The sequence below is a fragment of the Myodes glareolus genome, chromosome 2 (genome assembly GCF_982192425.1).
Source record: "Myodes glareolus chromosome 2, mMyoGla1.1, whole genome shotgun sequence".
Taxonomy (NCBI): domain Eukaryota; kingdom Metazoa; phylum Chordata; class Mammalia; order Rodentia; family Cricetidae; genus Myodes; species Myodes glareolus.
Window position 1 is genome coordinate 136188844 of NC_142027.1, and position 5807 is coordinate 136194650.

Sequence of the window (5807 nt, forward strand, 5' to 3'; positions counted from 1 at the left end):
AGGACAGGCGCACAGCACACACATGCGGTGCTTTTGCCCCTTTCTTCTCGTCTTTCTATAACGAAACACCCCAGGCTGGGTAGTTTATAAAGCAAAGAAATTTCTTCAGCTCTCGTTTCAGAGGCTGACAGCCCAGGCTCTGTCAGCCCTGCTGAGGGCCTCAGGGCTCTTAGTATCACAGTGGTGGGAGGCAGGAGGAGGGCAGCACTGGCTGGGCAGAAAGGCCAGAGGGAGTTGGAGACCAGGCTTGTTCTATTATAATCTGGTCCTGTAGGAACAAAACCTCTTCTATGAATGATGTCCTCTGTGGCCTGTCTCCCACTAAGTCCTAAGACCTCAGCAGTGCTGAACTGAGGTCCAGACTTCTGGCACCTGGCCCTCTGGAGACACAGCATTCAAACCATTTGTTTGCCTCTGAAAAACAGGTTACAGTGGGTTCCCAGCGATCGGTACCCAGTGAGCCCTCAGCAGGAGTGAAACCTCCTGCCCCAAGGACACAACCATTGTAACAACCAAAGGTGGGTCTGGTGAGCCAGCTCTTCATTGACTGAGGCAGGAGGATTGCCAGTTTCTGTGACTACCTGAGCTACAGAGAGATTTAAGACCCAACTGGACAGGTTAGCAAGACCCTGTCTGAGAACGGCAAAAGGTACACACAACTGAAGAAGCCAGTCAGAGAGAGGGAGTGGCAATCTCCTCCAATCACTGCAAGCACTCCCTGTGCATCTTGTGTGGTGTAGTGGGCGGGACTTCACTTGAGGTGGTGGTGCTGGGGACTTGGCTCAGTGGACAGAGTGCTTGCCCGCACAGCAGGCAAGAGACCCTGGGTTTCATCCCTACCACTTACATCCAGGCCCTTGGGAGTAAGGAGAAACAGAAGTTCAAGGCCAGTCTGGGTTACCTGGGTCCCTGTCTTGCCCTCTGGTTCTGAGGGGTTCGAATGGTTGTGGCTGCCTGGGCCCCACATACGAGAGAAGTGGCTCTTGGCTCGAAGCCTCCTTTTCCTCAATTGCAAAAAGTCGGTCTAGGTGTGGAAATGCATGCCCTTGATCCCCCAAACAGGGAGCAAGGGGGATCATGAGTTCAAGGTCAGCCTTGAGAGCCTGTCTCCAAAAGTAGGTTTGGGGAGGGGGTGTAGCCAGCTAAAAACACAGCACACCTAGCTCCGTTTAAATTTCAGAGGGCCAGCATAATTCCTTAGGACAAAACAGAGCCCAGTGATTCCACCCAGCTGTTTTCATCTTTCTTCTGAAATTCTTGATCCCATTTGGTACCTGCCTTCCATCCACTCCCTCCCTCTTCCTTCTCCCCTCCCTCTTCCCATCCCCTCCCCCCACTTCACCCCTTCCTTTTGTTTTCTTGCTGGATATATGCACTCAGGCGCTGGGGTTCTGACAGGTCCTGAGGCACCCAGACCACAGCACCGGTGTGGTGTCTGTTGTTCCCGCAGTCAATGCTGGGGATCAAGCTCAGGGCCTCCTACACGGTCCATGTAAATTAAAGACACGAAGAAACTTCCCTTAGATGTTCGCTTGCTTTGGGCAGATAATTAAATAGTGTGTGTCCTCTGACATGTGGTCAGATGGACCGGAAGGACACATGCTAAATAAAGAAGTGCGGAGGCTAGACCATAATGAAAGCTGGTGGATCTACACGGGGGAAACTGAGGATGGACCTGTTTTCAAATCGCAGCCGTGCCGGCCATGTGGCTTTGAGTGAACAACCTATTGCTGGGTCTCAGTGCTGTCTCCGGGGCTAGCCCCGCCCTCACAATGGCTAGAAAAATCAAGTCTGTAGCTCAGAACTCCAGACCAGACTCTTAGGGGTCTCCTGATGAGGCAAACAGTGCCCCAAACTTCAGTGCCAAGGGGCTGGGTTGAGACACAGACAGAGAGGAAAAGCTGTGTGTACTCAAGTGTGTGGAACGGAATGAGGAGGAAGAGGGAGGGGCCGTCCCGGTGGGAATTCCTCTGGGCCTGGGCTCGCACATTCCACTGGATGTTGGGGGAGGGGCAGGACGCTGGGGTCTCACAGGGGAGAAATGTTCACTGCATCTGGGTTTTGTCTTGTGAGAGGCAGCTCTGCCCTCAGAAGCCGATGACCGCAAACCCCAGAGAGCCCAGCTCTCCTCTTCAGACCCAAATCGCATCCAAAATCAGCGGGCAGCTCATTTCTTCCCTTGAAGCCGGGACACCAGGACCCTCAAGTGAAGAAGAATAATAGGGGCTTTTATCAGGGCAGGCTGCAAACCCTGTGGTGATGAGTCTCCCTCTAAACAGGAGGAATGCTGGGGTGACTGTCAGAATTCCACTGACTCGTCAAAGGAAAGCTGTGGCCTCCCGCCAGCGTGACCCCTGGGGGTCAGGGAAATCAAGACCCCTTGCTGGGTCCCACTTACCTGCGGGCATGGCCCAACAAAGATCTGGCTGCCTCTAGACAAAAGCAAATTGAGTGTCTGTTGACTTGGGGGGGGGGGAGAGACCTGCACACTAGGGGGCATGGCTTACCGGAGAGTAAAAACAGGCCAGGGGGGTGGAACACTCTGGAAGTCCCTTCTCTCACGTGTCTGGACCCAGGGGACAGTTGTAAACTAAAAGGCACCTTGCAGGTTTCTGCAGGGTTTGGGCTTTCTGAGAATGGCCTCTTTCCTTATTTGTAAAGTAGAAACATTGTCTTCCGGCACGGGAATCAATTATTTGAATCTTATCATCCGCACCATCATCACCACCATCGCCGCCACCACCACCATTATCACCACCCTCATCACCACAGTCTCCCAGGAAAAAGGAGATTGTCTGACAAAGATGCCTCAGCATCTGTAAGCTCAAGAAACCTGCCCCAATCTACATGGAGTGACTGATACAGGATGTTAAAAGCAAGGACAAGATGTCTCAGGGTCCCATTCCCTAGCTTTTTCCAGGAGCTCAACAAGGTGAGCTGAAGAAGTTCTGAGAAAATCACAGTCAACAATGTTTGACTCCAAGATGGAATTTTTCCATTGAACCACCTGACACATCTGACCCAAGTGTCATGCCTACGGCCCCCAGTGGATGATTGGTTTCTAGGGAACACATATCCTGGGCAGGGTCTGTTCCTGAGCCCCTCCAAGACCTACAGGGCTGGACTTAATTCTCATCCCTGCTGCAGCTTAGTTGTGTGAACGTGTGCAAACGAGGACTCTCTTCTGAGATTCTGGGGCCTTGCATGTACATATATACGGCCATAGTGGGCACTTGTCTGGGAGGACTTGTAGACAGCAGACACACAGTGGGAGCTACAGATTCACACAGTAGGAGGTCCCCAAAATGGTGGCTAGGTTGGTTTACTCCACTCAATCCAAGAAGGAATTGATTTAGGCAGTGGAAACTACCCTCTGCTGTCTGAGTGCCTGCCTTGACTTCCCCAAAATGGTGGACCGTGACCTGGAATTGTCAGTTAAATGAACCTCTTTCCCTCCCGAATTGCTTTTGGTCAGGGTATTTCACCACGGCAACAGAAATGAAACCAAGACATCACCACATGGTTTACATGAGATGCTGGGAATGGACACTGGGGCCTCATGCATGCTAAGTAAGGCCCGGACCAATGGAAGCTATAATCCCAGCCTAAACATTCACTTTCAGAAACAACAAATGATTTTGTTTTGACTTGGAGAATGTGAAATCCCAAACTCAGTTCCGGTTTCTCACCCTGAGACACATGACTTTGAACAATCACTTCACCCCTTGTTTTCCCATTTGCAGAGAGGATGGGAAATCCTCTCTCATCCGCTGGGTGTGAGTTTGAAGTGAACTGTCCTGAACCGACAGATAGAATGTACTTCCAATTCAGAAGGTCCCTGCTGGTAGTCATGGTCACTTTCTGGGTGAGATGACAGGCATCATGACCAACACAAAGTGACCAACATGACGTCACTGGGGGAATTGGAAGAGAAAAACAGTCACCTTGGCAATAGTTAGAACAGGCTTGTCAGGCCAGGCAGACAGTAATATCAACAATGTGTTGGTCCTGCCTACCATCCGAGATATCTGGGGTGATACTTGGATCTGGGCACGCGGCTCAGATTCTGGGCATGTATAGAAACTTGGGGTGGCAGTGCACATCTCTAAACACTCAGAAGGTGAAGGCAAGATTTCAAGGTTATCCTTGGTTACGTTAATGAGTTGGGGTCAACCTGGACTATGTGAAATTGTCTCAGAAAGAAGATGGGGCAGCTGGAGAGTTTTTGCTTTTAGGAACACATGGTTCTTTTGTGGAGGATTGGAGCACCCGTATCCAGCAGCTTGCTTGCTCTCGTATCTGTCTGTAGCTCCAGCTCCAGGGGATGCAACCCTCTTATCCTCCAAGGGCATGGGACTCATGCCCCCACACACATGCAGGGAAAATGATATGTAACTTAAGAAAATAAAAAATAAATCTTAAAACAACAAACAAATAACTTTTGCAGTTTGAAAAGTCACGGCTCTCCTCCATATTGACCCTAGTATAGCTGGCACTGCATCTCTTGCGGCCCACACAGAATTCCATATGTGACCCCTAATCGCCAACAGTTCTGGACAATGGCCAGCGTCACTCAAACTGTACGTACCCTACCTCCGATGGCATCTAGAAGCCACGTGGTTCCAACTTCCTCTCGCTTTAGGTTTCCTGTTCATCTGCCAGGGTGAATGTGACTGGTGGGTAGAAGCAGGTGTGCGTTCTGTCTGTGAGGGAAGCTGGGAAGGTGAGCACTTCCTGTGGGTCTGTGAGGGAAGCTGGGAAGGTGAGCACTTCCTGTGGGTCTGTGAGGGAAGCTGGGAAGGTGAGCACTTCCTCTGGTACCGTTATGAATGGCAGCCCAGCAGCCGGCTCACACCCGTAGCCTTGTAGTCTCTCTGCTCCGGAGATTGGCAGTCCAGAATCGAGGTGCCTGAAGGGCTGTGTCCCAAAGCATTCCGAGAAGGACATTCCTTTTCTCTTGTCTTTGTTGGTGATGGCCAGCATTCTCGTCTTCACAACACTCTAGTCCCCACCCTGGCCTGACGTGGCCTCGTCCTCCATTTACCTCTGCTCTGTGTGTCTCTTGTGGCCTCACTTGTTCCTGGGATCAGGGGACAACACAGGGTGATTTCATCTTGAGATCCAAAATTCCATTACATCTCTAAACTTTCTTTTCCAAATAACGCTGTGTTTCTAGGTCCCAGGCATGAAGAGGGGACGTGGCTCTTGGGGACTGCCATCCAGCCAAGTGTCTGTAACTGCCACAGTGAGCACGAAACTCTTCATCAGAAGGACAGTTCATCCGTGATAGGAAAGGGCCCCCCAGGCATGGGAGGCCTTCCAGAACTGCCGTGGTAAACTGTGTGGGCAGCGGAAAGCAGGGACATACTTCTGACTTGGAGGGTGTCGCTGTCTGTGGTAGCTACTGTTGAACTTGACAGGATCTAGGATCGTGGAGAACTGAGCCTCTGGACTTAATGGAGATTCTCTGGGCAGGTCTGTGAAGAGCTGTCTAGAATAGGGTCATTGTGGTGGGAAGACCTGTCTTCAAGGCGAGCCGCACCTCAGCGTGGGCTAGGCTCCTGGACTAGATGAAAAGAAGGATGCTAACTGAACGCCAGCACCTCTCTCTCTGCCACCTGCCAGTGAACACAGTGTGACCAGTTGTTTCACGCGACTGCCACCGTGACTTCCCACCACAACGAACTTTAACCCTGGAACTGTGAGCCAGAATCAACCTTTCCATCCCTAAGTTGCCTTTTTTGTCACACAATTAGATAAGTAACTAATACACAGTGCTGGCATGAAGACAGCCATAGACACGTAAA